General features: G+C 45.4%; 1 long non-coding RNA gene and 1 pseudogene across 1 annotated transcript; both read right to left on the bottom strand.

Moving 5' to 3' along the window:
- Positions 1-12336: 12336 nt before the first annotated feature.
- Positions 12337-12981, bottom strand: LOC136495421 (uncharacterized). The gene is made up of 3 exons (XR_010768995.1): positions 12918-12981; positions 12684-12824; positions 12337-12479 (listed from the first exon to the last, which is right to left on the bottom strand). It is a non-coding gene; the product is annotated as an uncharacterized lncRNA (long non-coding RNA).
- Positions 12982-14285: 1304 nt separating this feature from the next.
- On the bottom strand, positions 14286-16062 carry LOC136498431 (indole-2-monooxygenase-like; annotated as a pseudogene).
- Positions 16063-16426: the final 364 nt, after the last annotated feature.

Raw genomic sequence — 16426 nt, 5'->3', positions numbered from 1 at the left:
TCTAAGGGGGGGATTACATGCATGCACAACAACTATCACTAATGTTTTGGCACGGTTGTGAAAAATCATTGAAGCACTTCGAATCCGCATGCCGCTTCAGATGCAATATTGGCTCTAACAGACAAGCACAACATTGTGATTAACCGTGTCATATTTTAGGGCAAAAGTGACAAGGACAAATCCACAATAGAATGTACAAGGTGATAAAAAATTAAATTTAGAAGAGTGCTAAGAAATAAACAATTTGTAGAGGCTTGGACTACTCTGTGAGAGACATGGACAATGTTTTTTTTAGAATGGAGCTAAGACTGAAAGCTACCTTAATTTGGCATCTGCAAAAATTGCATAGCCACATTGTAGTGGTGAAAAAAAAATGTTAGGAGAGGCAACAATAGTTCCAAGCTAAGAAATTCGTCCACAAAAGTGACGGATACAACCAGCGGGGTACAAGGCAGGTGCAGAGAGTTGAGGGATCGGGTTTGATAAGTTAAGACACAACAAAAGGGATCGATGCCACTGTAACACCTAAAAATTCAGCCTTTTTAAAATAAGTAAATTTGATTCAATTATGTTATTAAGTGTGCATTTCAAATATAGGAAATTAATATTTTTTGAGAAATTAAAATCAAATATAAGGAATAGAAACATGTTGATGCATACATGCTGCTGCATATTTATTTATGTGATGATTGGTCTTGATTTAAAGTTTAAATGAATTAAAAATCTATTTGAAAATGCTTTTGGAAATTTTGTTTGGAAAAAAAGAAAAAGGAAATTTCTTTCCTTTCCTCCCCTTTTTCAATTCGGCCCATGGCCTTTCTCCCTCCCGCTGGCCCTCCTTGCCTCCGCGTCAGCCCAGCCCTACTCGGCCTCCTCTCTTGCGGACCGCGCCGGCCCAGCTCTGCGCCGGCCCAGCACCAGCGGGCAACCGCCGCGCCTCCCCCTTCCCTCTTCAGCAGCTGACATCCCGGCCCCGCCTGTCAGCTCCTCCCCCTTCCTCCCGCGCGATCCGCAACCGCCCGCGCCTGGCGCAGCCGCAACCGCCGCCCACGTCCTCGATCGTGGGAGCGTTGCCCACTCCCCGGCCTCTTTAAAGTGAAGCCGAGACCCACCCCCCCCCCGCGCGCGCCCCCCTACTGCCCCGCTCCCTCCTTCGCGCTCGCTGTGCACGGAAGGCACAACCGCCGTGACGCCGGTTCCGCCCTCCGCGCGAAACACCGTCCCCGAGCCGCCTCCGCTCCGAATTTCGCCGTGGTGAGCCTCGCCGTACTCCCCTCTCTCTCCTCCCATGCCGTTTATTTTGAGTTTCGTGGCTTCTAGAGCCCTATCCGCGGGCGCCCGTGAGCTCTTGCTCGCCGGCTATGGCGGCCACCGCACCAACCGCGCCCACCGGCCGTCTTCTCGGCCTGGTCGAGTTCACGAGAACACCCGCAGCTCCCCGGTGCTCTCGGATACGCAATCAGTGGCCCGTAGGCCCCTAACCGTGCTCGCCGGCGTGATCTCGCCGTCGGCCATGGCTGAACAGCCGCTGGAAACACTGTTCTGGCCGGCCCTTCTTCTCTCTCCCTAGATCTATTTCTGGCCGTTCATTTCAAATCCGACGGCCACCGTTGGCCGATACCCCTTCGTGGGTCAAATTGCTAAAGAGCCTCCTGATTTCGCGTAATAGAACCCGCCATCCTTAGCGCATTTCCCCGAGTACGCATTCTCGTTTTGAAAGCGTAAAGTTCACTGCTTTAGTCTAAAATACGTTTTCAGTATTTACAGAAATGTCATTTGTACTGTTTTGCTTATAAAATCGTCGTTTTAGCTCCGAATTAACCCGTTTCAATTTCGTTAGCTTCATAAATTCATAATCTACGCGTTAGTACCACTGTTAATCAAGTTTGTAACTTTTAAATTTCATGGTTAGATTTAATTAAATATATTGCTATAGAAAATCCCGTTTAAATCATAACTTTTGTATTTTAGCTCCGTTTTTCGTGAACTTCGCATTGACGTGATCGTAGCGAGACATAGATTATTTTCATAAACATTTCATTTTGTTTTCTATACTATTGGTGTACTGTTCTAATTATAGGAATGTTTGCTTTGCATGAATGCCTTTGGAATGTTGTATGTTGCCGTGTTGGTCGCGTTTAGACGGTGAGGAGAACGTTGGAGACCAAGAATTCTTTGACGACCAGCAGGACCAGCAAGAGTTTGTGAACCAAGGCAAGTATAGCATGGGCCTACCTTGATGTCCTATTCACTTTAATCATTTACTCATGTGCATGTGTCTAATTTTGGTAACCATAAGGACATTCTAGTCATTGATGACTTGTTCCCGACTCCTATGGGTTAATTGCATATGGGTAGATTGCTAGTGTTCTAATTGAACATAATCTACATGATGATGAATGGTTCTATGGAACTAAAAGTATAACATGATTTATAACAACTGATCCATAGGGCGAAGGTGCAAATAACTTTTGATCATGTTGCTCCCGGCCCTCCATAAGGACTTATCTGTCGGTAAAAGCCGGGACTGACAGTGCAACCGGAAGAGTCATATGGCTCTGACTTTAGCTCAGTAATAGAACATTTTCTAGCTTGTTAGAGGTTACCTTTATGGCGCAAAAGGGGCTTGCCACGTTGGGTATAGGGCTGCCTTTGTTCCTATGTGTACAGCCGCGATGGATATGTGCCATAGGAAAGGGGGTTCCTACATCTGCCTGCCGAGGATACCTAGCGGCCCTAACTTGTTAGAGAAACCTATGAAATGGCTTCATAGTGTACCCTGCCCGCTCACCTTGGCAGTGACATGGGAGTAATTAACCCGGGCATATGGGAATCACGACTCGCGGTGAATGTGCATCACCTCTGCAGAGGGTTACAAACTGTTATAACAGCCGTGCTCACGGTCACGAGCGGTCCGAAAAACTCATAGAATAACTGGTTACTTGTTGATGATCATTTAAGATGTTCTATGATGATATATGATACACTTGACCCTGATATCTATTCACATGGGATTAAATGGGAGTTTAAGCATAATTTGATAATACCTGATAATAAAAGCTTAACTTACTAAAAATGCTAACTGCAGTAAACCAGTGTCAACCTTTTTGAGCTTCATAACCCCATGTTAACTTGTTAAGTACGGGATGTACTTACGCTTGTTTATTTTCTTTATTTGGATAAAAATCCCGGATGGGTAACAGATGACAACGGGTATGAGGAATTTCCTGAGGATTATTAGGCGTGTGGTCAACCAGTTGACCTTCCCTGTGATGGTGTTCCACGTGAGAGAGTTACCTTTTATTTTCCGTTGTGATGTATAAGACTAAGTTATATTATGAATCTGATGTAAGAGACACCGTGATGATACTTTATGTAATTTGTCAGTGTGTGTGATTGATCCCTGGACACACATGAGTTAGTGTATTCAATTTTATCCTTAAAATTGGGTGACACCTCACATACATAGATCAAGGCACAATAATGGCTCTAGGGTGCAAAAGTAGTAATAGCCAGGCGTTTGCGTAAATTACTAACGAAGAAATATGCAACTATAGCTTTAGCAAAGTAAACATGCCAAGTTGCATAAATAGCATTGGTGCATGAATAAAAGTGAACATAAGATTTAACCTATCTATCTAATTTAAATTTGAATAACATGCGGTGTGAGATCAATCTTTTGTGAGACATTCATTTGGTACTCCCACCGTTCCAAATTCTAAATTATAAGATGTTTTTGGTTTTTCTATATATATTGCTTTTACTATGTAGTTAGCGCAGTGTATATCTAAATGCAATAACAAAAACTATATATCTAGAAAAAATAAAACATCTTTAATTTTGAATAGAGAGAGTAACTCTATATTAAAGCCAATAAAATATTAGCTTGCCTATGTTTTTTTAGAATTGCACGGTATAACGCAGATGCTCACATAGCACGCACACTTACCTCTATGAACATATGCACACAAACTCTACCTTTATGGGGTCCCTACCATTGAAAATACAATGCTGTAAAATGTTGAAATATCAACGCTGTAAAATGTTGAAATATTCGCTCTCATGAGGAGTCGAACCCAGGACCTTAGACTAGAAATTTCAAATTTAATAACCTACACTGGTATGTCCCAAAAAGATGATGTTTTAGCTATGAATCTAGACAAGTGCCAGCTAAAACATGTGATCAATCGGTCCGGACTGCTCGCTGAGCGTCCGCGTCCACGCGAGCACCTCGCAAACCACTGTCAGTTCCCGGCACTTCAAGCAATGGCAGCTGACCTTCAGTATTCAAATACGACGACCTGTATTTCTCTTGTCCAATTAAATCGAAGGTCCATGAGCACGAGCAGCACGAGATTGTGAGAAACATCAAAACATTTTGGATGCGGACCTGCTGTGATCTTGATTTTTATCCGTTAGTACGTTGTACGTACCAATTGTGAGAAACATCAAAATTCAGCCTATTATTATACTTACTCTTAGTAGAGGCAAATGCAGGTGAGAAGCGCTTTGGGGCACCGCTTCTAGTTGATCGACTACCTATGTAGAAATAAATTAAATATTATGTTTTGGGTAATGCAAAAATAAAGGAAGCACTAATGATTCTCAATGGCCTGGTCCACTACACCATCCTAACCCAGCTAAAGCCCATGTAGTTAATTAGCTTGGCTACTCATATGGTCCTTCCTCGTCACCACTAATGACTAGCAAACAGACTACCTCCCTCCAAGACTCAACAGACGCTACCACAAAAACGATTTAGAAAATGATTTAGGGAGATAGTTTCTCTTATTAATAGAGGCACGTCTAGTGAGGTACCCTAGGTCCACAACACTGACACAAGGAAAAGCACGAGAGTAGATGATCAATACCACAAGGATAAGACGCAATATATATCCCCATGGTTTGGTGACTTGCTGGTCACCAACGTCCATGTCGAGGCATGCTCAATGATCGTCGCTTCTCTACAAGCTCGACAACTTCTCAAGTTTGGCTCCGACGTGAGCGCTTGTTTATAAGCCAACTCAATCACGAGATGCTTCTCAAGCCCCGATTCCATAAAATTGCTCTTTGCCGGTCTTCGGTGAGGATGAGCACAAGAGCCTCTTCTAGGCTGGTGGTAGCAGTGATAATGTTGTGTCGTAGTCGTAATCACCGTGGATGTTCTTCTCCCTCAATAGCTACCTTTGCTACAAGCACCATCCATTGGGTGCACAAGCTGCTCGCTAGCGAGTGTCTCTGTGCTAATGTTGTGGGGGTATGACCCCCGATACCCACAGGACAAGACATGGACCTTAGCCCACAAGATCAAGGCGTGTGGCGCACGGCACTGGTTGGCGTGCACCGCAAGACTACAAAAAGATATTGTAGTACCAAATATGATATTTTCCTTATAACCGTACCCCTCCAGAGTATATAAGGAGGAGCAGGGGTCCCCTAGTCGATATTCTCATACGGATTTTAGGCTTAGCCTAAGACATCGAATCTCTCATAATACAATCCACAAAGACAAAGGACGTAGGGTATTACGTCAAGCTGACGGCTTGAACCTGCCTAATCATTGTCTCATGCGTTCTGTGTCACCTTCCGGTTCCCTCACGCGCACCTCCACCTACTACCGTGAGTATACCCCTCGGTAGACTACCGGACGTATTTCATCGACAGTGGCGCACCATATAGGAAATGTGTGTGCTGATTCCATGGTGAGCCAGATGGCGTACCTCAAGATCAACATCACGTTCTCGGCAAGATTGTTCTTCCATTTTGCACGAGAATTTCTTCATCGCTGTCATCTGCAGTGATTCGCTTAGCGTACCTCGCCTACAGCGATTCGCTTTCTAGCATACCTCGATCTACAGGGCGCCAGGCCCAGTGCGACCGCCTCGTCCTCCTCATGGAGCACTTCGTCGAATCGTCAGTAGCGTTGTCGACAAGCAATGCATCCAGATCGAGCCCGACTTTGACACGAGGGCGATCTACTCCGACCGACTCCCCTAATCCAAGACACGGCATACGCGTGGTCCGTTAGTGATGGCGTACGGAGAAACTCAAACCTTGCTGATCGGATCTGATCCCATTGTGATGCTTAGCCTGTCTACGACACGATCCAATCCAGCTCATGATTCACGGGCATGCAAGCAAATAAGGAGCCATCGTAGTATATCTTATAGAGCCATGCAAAGGAAGCATATACGTGGTGTACAGGGCCATGCATCGATGGAGGATATATGTCTGTCCAACGATACTCCGTACAAGTCCAAGCTAGATCACCACACAAGCCAACAACAGCGACGAGTACTCCGGCAGCGACAAAGGCTGCTCCTACTACTCCTACACCATCGCCGATCGCGAGCCACCCGAGCCGTGCCACGTCGCAATGATGATCGTCACAAAGAACGGCGTCATGACAACCGCGACCGTCGCCATGACGACAGGCCGGAAAGCTCAAGGGCCAAACAATTTCGTCGGCGCCGACCAACCGTTCTGACTATAGATAAATACCCTTCCTATATATGTATTTAATACAATTTTCTTCTCAGTGCTTCTTCAATTATTATTTCTTCGGTCATTCTCCATGTTTAGTATCTTTAATATACTCCATTTAATTTTTATGTATACCATCTTAAATATGACATGCAAACTACGCCTAAGGCAAATATCTGATCAGTCATGTTGACGCTCGGACGTTTTTAGAGACGGCCATGTCTCTGGCTTCTCCCTACACGTGCACGAGCTCCGCGCTCTTCGTTATGGGTGGTCGGCAACGGCTCCATGGCGACGCTTTGTTCTTCCTACACGCACACAGGCTCCGCGCTCCGCGTTACGGTTAACGGGCTAGCTAAGGCTGAAGGCTCAGCTACACACAAACTGCTCAGATGATTTATATTACATATAAACACAAAACCCACCACACCAAAAGCTATTGTTGGCATTTCTTAGCGTCGCTACTAAGAACAGAGTTTTAAATCTAGTCCCTAATAATAGCACTAGAAATACATGTTGGTATTTATTAACGTGTCACTTATTTTTAAATAGCCACCTATTATAAATCTATATCTCCTAATTTTACTAGGTTGTCATCCCTAGTGATGATATCAGAGATACTTGTTGGTACTACATAGCATTACTACTAGAATAATACTAAACAGTTCTTTATTAATTATGTGACTAGGAAGAATAAATAAATATATGAATGAAAAGGATCTGTAAGCCCACAAATAATAATTATCATTGTAGCAATTTACCCGATAGTATTCCAGGTATCGTTATTTATATTTTTACCACAGAGAAGGTCTAGCATGGGCATGTATTGATAACTTATACTATTGAAGGAGAAGTAAATCATAACCAATATTCTACTCATAACAGGGATAAGTCATAGGATAAGATATATATATGATGAGTATTGATCAATGATAATAATAAATCACTCAGAGTACTCCTTTCTATGACATTAGCATGGTTAGGTAGAATATTAGAGTAATAATTCCTAAGTCATTCTTAATTACGAGTCAAAGCATATATTGATTAGTGCAATTATACCTAGTAATCATCATTAAGGTCATCATCATATCTACACATAAGGGATATTACTAAAGAAGATTAGGAGCAGAGCTTGCTCTTTCCTTCGTAACCGAACCCTACGTGCGCCTATATTCGGAGAGTGAACTACAAAGGACTCAACGAGAGTGTCACATCCGTGATCTACCACATGACCTAGAATATATGGTGTATCCGTAGGTAAACAACGTATAAGCACCATACTTACACAATGTCGACCACCCACCCATAGATCCTTAGAGTGAGCGCTATATGAACTTATACATGAACACAATGATAATCTAACTATACTAAGTATATAATCAAAGTAGACCATGAACATTATAACAAAGAATATGAATAAGATGAATACTGATATTGTTATAACAATTATAACTAGCATATAAAAATAATGGAGATACAAAAAAAGAGAGGTACAAAGATTATACCAAACTATGATCTTAACAAGATCGGGAATCCAAGCGAAGCCTGCTTGCCTCCCTCTAGACCTAGCCTAACTAGCTATGCCCTAGGATATGGTGGAGCTCTAAGGATGATTAGGGTTTCTGTCTTCTCAAATGACTTATGCCTTCTCAGAGGGGGACAGGGGCTGATATATAGGGTGGAGCGTCCAACATGAGCCCTTAGATCAAACTGACTTAAAGAACGGCGTAGATGCAACTTAAGAGGCGGTGGAGAACCGATATAGCAACGAGGGGTTGACAGGTGGGTCCCAGGGGCCGGGCGGCTTACAGGTGGGGCCGGTCGGCGGTGTCTCGCCCTCCGCTTCGGTGTGGAGTCCTCCCGGGTCTTCTAGAGTCTTCTGGTGTCCGTTTTGCTGCAGATAAGCGTAATTAAATCTGACATGTAGGTCCACCTTGACGGTTTTTTAGATAAATCCTGCATAAAATACATATTCACCAAAACTCATGAAATTTGTTAGTTTAAACCCCTAAGCCTTCATTGGTGATTATATTTATGCCCTTATACATGTTATATTGACGGTTTATAATGGTTGTTAACTACCGCCAACAGCTGCTAAGCATTTTTACACAGCATTCAAACATAAGATTTTTCCTAATCTACTGGACATTGTCTCGTCCCTCACCGAACAGGTCGACGTCCCCGGCAAGCTTTGCCACTGCTTTCTCCGTCGATCAACTGGTAGGACCGCTAGGTTCATGGACTTCATCGCCGACCAGTTGGTCAGACTGTTCGGCGCTCACTTCTACTTGGTGCTCACTTCGTCGTCGACCAGTTGGTTGAGCTGCTCAATGCTCGATTCTTCGCCAACCAGCTGGTCGAATTGTTCGTCACTTCATCGTCAGCTATGCTGGGGACTCCTCGACATTCAGATTCTTCGTGCAAGCATCGCCAGCTAAGCTGGGGACTTCCTTGGTGGTCGAATCTTGCTACATCTCATCGGTGTGCTATCAAGTTGCTCCATACCGTTCGCATCAGGGTGCTGATCTTAGGCAGCACGTCCAGGATCTTGATAAGTACATGACAGATGACGTTGGTAAGCTTTCATTAAAATTTTTTGATCCTGCTACAAGATTTCTTCTCAATCTTTTAGCAGTCTCGAGGACTACATGTGTACACGTCATCTCGCAATGATTGTACTATTTTTACGCTTCTTTTTCTCAGCTAAGCTGGGGACTGATTTAGCACCTAAAGTCTACTATTTTGGACCCTAGCACCACGTGAATACTTCACCTACTATAAGGCTCGAGGACTAAATGGACACACTTCACCTTGCGGTGAATGTGCTTGTCTCTAGGACCCAATGTTTTTCTACATGACTAAGTCATGATCTACGCTTGGCTCTAAGAGTCTCTTTTTCGCCTAAGGCAAGTGGGCACACTTCATCTAAGGTGAAGGCTTCAAAATTTTTTACTTGACTTCCTTACATCCTTATGGCAAACCTCAACTTTGAGTGAATTCGAGCTCGACGCCCAATTAAACTGGTCGGACGCCTGTCTCAACTGTTTAGACACCCACTTCAACAGCTCAGACGCTGGTCTCAACAGCTCGGACGCTCGTTCAAACCGCTAGGACGCTTGCTTCAACAGCTTGGCTCCCAGTTAAACTAGTCGGAAGCCTGCTCCTGGTGATCAGCAGCAAGTTGGATAGCTTGGACGAACTCAAGACTGTGTTGCTCAGTGGATACAAGGTGTTCGGGGACTAGCTGTGGAGGTATGACCCTCGGTACCCACAGGACAAGAATGGGTTGCACCATTAGAGGTGGCCCAGCCAGCAAGATCAAGGCGTGCGGCGCACGGCACTGGTTGCCGGGCACCACAAGGCTACAAGAAGATATTGTAATATCAAATATGATATTTTCCTTGTAACCCTACCCCTACAGAGTATATAAGGAGGAACATGGGTCCCCTAGTCGACATCCTCATACGGATCCTAGGCTTAGCCTAAGGCATCGAATCTCTCATAATTCAATCCACAAAGATATAGGACGTAGGGTATTACGTCAAACTGACGGCTTAAACCTGCCTAATCGCTATATCTTGTGTTCTGTGTCACCATTCGGTTCCCTCACGCGCACCTCCACCGATTCATCTACTATCGTGGGCATACCCCTCGATAGACTGTCGGACGTATTTCGTTGACAAATGTCCTCTACGATCCTTGATTCTTGGATCTATTTGTTTTCTATTTTATGATCCTCCATCCTTTGAGGCTTCTCCCTCAAGAGGAGATGGTAGGTGTCAATAGGATCTCAGATGTGCCCCATATAGACGATGTCAATCATCACAATGGTCCCCTATCGATTTTGACTCAAAGCTTAACATTTATCGATGAAGTATTCATCACATTAGGTGGCCGCATTGGTCGGTGAACATTCACTACGTCAAATATCATTTCCAGAGGCGGCTAATGAGCATTTGCAGAGGCGGTTCGGCCAGCCGCCCTACCATACCGTCTCTACAAATCATGCATTTGTAGGGGCGGTTCCCAGACCGCCCCTACAAATCGATTTGTAGAGGCGGCTGGTGTTATCAGCCGCCCCTACAAATCGATTTGTAGGGGTAGCTACAGTACCAGCCGCCCCTACGGTGCATTTTTTCGCCAAAAAAAAATCAAATGATATGACACTAAATAGTGACACTGCATTAAAGAAAGTCATATACTGTATAACAGATGCATGATCGCCATCACAAACAACTTTAGTGAGTAAAGGAAAATAAAGGATAGAGAGAGATATAAGGTGAAATTTTGGACAGAAAATGATATGGAAACTCCTACATTGAGCATGGTAGCTTTGGGAAGATGCAAATGTCCACAGTTAGGCGGCAACATATTAATAGAGTAATTGGAAACATATGCCCATTGAATTCTGCACTAATTCATTGTCACCTCAGTGTACCTGCAGTGATGTCACTTCGAAGAGCGCCAAAAGGGGAGGAAGCAACTAGTTCATTATAGATTGCTTTTGTTGGTCGATGCCTAGCAATCTGCAACAGAACAACACACACATACAAAACTGGATCAGCTAAAGCAACTAACATTCATATGTATACATACATCAACATGGATAGAACACAATATAGATATACAACTATTGTCATATTACCATGCTAAAAACGCAATGGGATCAAAGGAAAATCATCCAAACCTGTGAATCAAGGTTCACTTCAGCACTGGCACCAAATACTGCATCTCCTTCCTCCATAGCCCCATCGTTTTTATGGCCTTCATCTGCATCTCATCAGGTACTCTTGCCTTTGCTTTCATGGCTTCTTGAACTTTCCTTTGATGCTCCAAAACTACAGCTTCACGTTTTCGGTCCTGGAGGTGATTAAAAGCATTAAGTATGAGTTGCCAACATCATTCTAATTATCTAATCAACTCATAAAATAAACCCTAATAACTTGATGTTCTTAAGAAAAATCTTCACCCATTGTGTTTGTATATGAACTCTAGAAAGCCCTCAAATTTAAGTCACCATAAGGAGCATTGCCATCAAAAGTAGGATCTAAATGAATCAATGCCCCCCTCTTAGGGTAAGACATGCAGGAAGGCCTGCAGAAGCTTGAAAGGTTGTCTTCTTAACGAAAAAACAATATCAGTAGAACTTTTCGTCCTAATATTGTTAGTTAGCCTCTTTTGTTGCATAATATGGAGTCCAGTTACTAACAATCTGTACTTGACAATTAAACTACTCAGTTAACTGCACTGCAGCAAATAACTAGTATAGTTCCAATCATGTTTCTGTTAATACTATTAGAAATAGAAACACAGGACTCTACCAGCTCAGCTTTGTCCTCTTTAGGATCAATTGCATCTTCATCTTCATTGCCATGCATTAGTTGTGGAGAGAAGGGTCCATCTTCCTCTTCAAACTGGTTTTCTGTGTGCTAAGGTATAGGCTCAGGCGAATATCGCTTATCATCTACAAATAGAACATACATCAGAAATCACTTCATTATCTTGGAAACATAGTTGATTGAGTAATCAGAAAAGAAGGTAAACCTTCGTCCTCATGTATCTCATCCTCCAGTTTATTATCATCTTCTTTCTCAAATTCCACATCCTGTTCAACAGCACCAGGATGCTCCGGTCGATGTAAATGCTTCCTTAGGATAGAAGCATGGATCTCCCTCAGGCAAGCCTGCGATGCAAACAAGCATTTTTCGTAAGTATAAACTGCAAAATCAAAATTCAGAAGTTCAATGCAATAGCGCAGCTCTAGATTATAAAGGATTACTGTAATAAGCCTATACATTTTATACATCTTGCTCACAGTTATCCAGGAAGAAGGTAATATTGTCATGCATCTTAATGCCAACAAGTTATTCAGGAAAAAGGTTAAAGAAAATGACATGTACCTCCCAGTACTTAACATTTGTTTGGCTTTCCTTGTCCAGATCAAGATGCATCTTAATGTCATCACGTAGCTCTTCCATTGCTTTCACTGTTAATCCCTGATATTTTGCAAAATACACATATATTTCAGGAAGTGCTAAGTTATAAAATGCATATCTTTTGAATGCACTGTATGATGGTGTCAGAATATTATACAATAGCTGGCTTTAAAAACCATACAGAAAATTACACAGGTAAGTGCTGCTGGGACAACTTTTTTCAGTTGAATTACAATTGGATAAGGATGAACAAAGGATGCTCACCTTGAACACCAGATAGGGCTCATTTAACTCAATGTCAAATTCATCTGAGAAATTAAGATTCTTAAGGAGAACATCAATAGGCTTTGTACACCCCTCCCGCAACCTGATCTTAGACCTGACCTTGCTTTGGTCAAAATGAAACTGCACTCCAAATGAGAAATGCTAGATAAATAACAATTCCATATTAACTCCAACACAAATTGAATAGTGTTTGTCAGGTTTTAAGATATTAACCTCTTCCTCTTTCTTCTCCCCGTCTTGAAAGTCGGCACGTGCTCTTTCTCTAGCTAGCAATGCCTTCAAAATGGCAAGTACATGCATTTAATTCCAAATGCAAAAACTGTCTGAATGTAATAAATGATAGACATAAACCAACAAAATTATTGTAAAAGAGATTTATGATCATCAAATACAAACCATTTCCTCTTCATGCTGTGCCTTTTCAATTGCTCTTTCTTCCCTTCTTTTCTTAACCTTCTCTATTTCAGCCTACATTTGACAGAGCGAATATAACGATTAGGCACTGCAAAGATGAACCAGATCTAGGGAGGATGAACCAGATCTAGGGAAGATGAACCAGATCCTAGGTGCTCGGTTTCGCGCAGCAGGAAGGGAAATGAAGGGGCCGGCATACCTAGGTGCTTGTTGCCGGTGAAGGGCACGACGAAGAACTGAGCACCGAGGCGGCGGCGTGGCGTACGCGCCGATGGGCGGCCAAACCCTAGGACGGCGTGGCCACGCCAGGGGCCATCCGCCCAGGTCGACGTGCCAGCTCAGGGGCCGGAGAGAAGGCCGTGGCGTTCGGAGGAGGCGACCTCGCCGGGGGGGCGCCGTCGCGCCACCAGCGCCTCGCACGGGGAGCCAGAGGTGGGGGGCCGGCCAGGACGACGCGAGGGGGGAGGAGGAAGAGGAGGGGGCAGCCGCAGCTGCAGCACCGCGCGTGCCAGCGGCCATCGCCTGTCGGCGTCGGGAGAGCGAGGGAGGGAGAAAGCGAAGAGGAGAGAGCGGGCGAGGGAGGGAGAAGAAGCCTCTGGAACCACGACCTGAAGCCGACTATTTATTTGTTGGAGCATTTGTAGGGGCGGCTGGTTATTAAGCCGCCCCTACAAATAGTAGTACCGGGAGCGGCTGGTGAGTGAGCCGCCCCTATAAATCCAATCTATTTGTAGGGGCGGCTCGTATCACCAGCCGCCCCTGCTGTTCCATCTGTAGGGGCGGCTCGTATCACCAGCCGCCCCTGCGGTCTCTGGGGTTCCGAGCACGTCACTGTAGGGGCGGCTCCACCACCAGCCGCCCCTACAAAAAATTTATCCCGTTGCTGTCGTTTTTCACGTAGTGATTAACATCCTTCCCTTGTAGGAGAAGGCGAACACGTCTCTTGCCTCTCCTCCTATGTAACACTAGAGCTGGTGCCCCAATCAATGTAATTAACTAGCGCGTGGCACTATATATCCATTCTCGGCCTTTCCTGTATCAGTGAAAAAATATATATTCAGGTGGGTACTCTCATCTCATGTGAATTGTGATATCTCAAAAAGAATTAGCACAACTAATCATCATATATATGGTCACATATAAATTGTACTGTTTCCACACTCCACACCCATGCAACTGCAACATCTATTTTTGCGCTTCCAGGCACAACACATATAGCATACGATTCTACACGCGTAATTTTGGAACTAAGAGGAGTTTGTCTTTTCTGTTCACTACTAGCCCAAACACTTCCGACATATCGATGGCACCTCTCTTCTTCCCCACCGGCAGCTCCCAGTCAAAACGGTGCACGAGGTTAGCCAGCATCAGCTCGACGCTGGCTATCCCGAAGTTCACTCCAGCGCACGTCCTTCGCCCAGACCCAAAAGGCAGGAACTGGAAATCGTTCCCCTTGAAGCTAACGTGCGCGGCGCTGCCGTAGTGCCGTGCCCGATGAACCTCTCCGGGACGAACTCCTCGGCGTCCTCCCAGCAGCGCGCGTCCCTGCCGATGGCCAGGGAGTTAATCAGGACCCGTACCCCAGCTGGGATCGTGTAGCCGTCGACGCTGCAGCGAGCCATGGAGAAATGTGGGAGCAGAGGCGCCACGGGGTGTAACCGGAGCGACTCTTTCACGACAGCTCTCAGATAAGTCATGTCGGTTAGATCAGCTTCGCTGACAGCTTCTTGTCCCTAGGGGATGCTGCTGTCCACCTCAGCTTGAAGCTTCTTCACCATACGCGGCCTCCGCATGAACTCTGAGATGGTGAAGTCCAGCGCCGAAGACGATGTCCCTGTTCCTCCGAAAAATACATCCTGCACACAGCACGCTCGAAAAAACCGAGAAAGATCACATCCGGGACAAAAAATTGGCTGGGACTTGAAGTTATGTTTGCTAGAATATATACTACCAAGCAGGATTCCTTTCATCTGCTCTCCGCTGAGTCCGTACTCATGTCGAACGGACAGCAAAACATGAATGAAATCACCATCTTTGTCTTTCGGCAGATCGCTGTTTCTCTCATGATCCTGGATCAGCTTGTCCAGCAGATGGTCCCACCTCCGCTTCAGCCTCTCGGATTTCGCGCGAACCATCTTGCTGAGCACGCCGAATCGAGCTAAGAACGGGAAGAACTCCTCGACGTTGAAACCGGCCAGCAGCGGCGAGGTGTCGCCGACAAGCTCCCGGAGCAGCTTGTTCCGGCCCTCGCTCCGGAAGGACTTGCCCATCACGGTGCGGCAGCCCAGGTCGTTGATGAACGAGCCGAGCAGGTCACTCATGTCCACCGCCGCACCTGCCGCGCCCGCTTCGCCAATCTGGGCCATCACCAATCTCACCTGCGTGCACATCATCGCCATGGACTCATCGCCTGAAGTCCTGAACTAATTAATGGGGGATTGTTTTGTTTAATTACCTCCTTCTCGTGGGAAAGGCGCAACGATTGCACCTTCTTGACGCTGAGCATGTGTGTGGTGACTAGCTTCCTGGCCTGCCGCCAGTAGTCCCCGTGCGGCGCGAAGCCCACGTCGGAGGGGCCGTAGAGGACGATCTCGGCGACTAAAGAGTGCGGCCGCGACGCGAACACGTGGTCGTGCGTGCGCAGCACCGCCTCGGCGGCGGTTGGCGACGACACGACGATGACCGGCATGGCACCGAGGCGGAGGAACATGAGGTCCATGCCGTGCTTCGTGGCGAGGTTCCGGAGGGAGAGGTGAGGGAGCGAGCCGACGAGGTGGAGGTGACCGAGGACGGGCAGAGCGGGAGGCGAAGGCGGGAGACGGTCGTCGTCTACGACCAGAGGCGGCCTCTGCCTCTGCCTGTTGGCCAACGAGTAGCGCACGATCAAGAGCAAGAGTGGAAGGAGTAGCAGAAACCATGCTCGTGGAGACGTCATCTCACGCATGAATAGCTGCTGTACTTGGTTTGCCGTGACAGAGAGGATGGTAGCCTGGCCCTGGTTTAGTTCACGAAAAGTTTTCTCAAAAAGTACTACAATACTTATCACATCGAATCTTGCGATATGTGCATGGAGCATTAAATATAGACGAAAAAAAACTAATTGCACAGTTTAGTTGAAAATTACGAGACGAACGTTTTGAGCCTAATTAGTCCATGATTGAATACTAATTGCTAAATAAAAACGAAAATACTACGGTAGCCAAATTTTTAACTTTCCGTCAACTAAACACGGGCATGGAGTAGCTCTCTGTCTCTGGTCAGTTTGTTAGACCTCGATCTGGGGAGGGACGAATGATAATGCTCCTTTG

The sequence above is a fragment of the Miscanthus floridulus genome, chromosome 12 (genome assembly GCF_019320115.1).
Source record: "Miscanthus floridulus cultivar M001 chromosome 12, ASM1932011v1, whole genome shotgun sequence".
Classification (NCBI taxonomy): Eukaryota; Viridiplantae; Streptophyta; class Magnoliopsida; order Poales; family Poaceae; genus Miscanthus; species Miscanthus floridulus.
The sequence above is the reverse complement of the archived record's forward strand: the minus strand, read 5'-3'. Positions and strand labels throughout refer to the sequence as shown.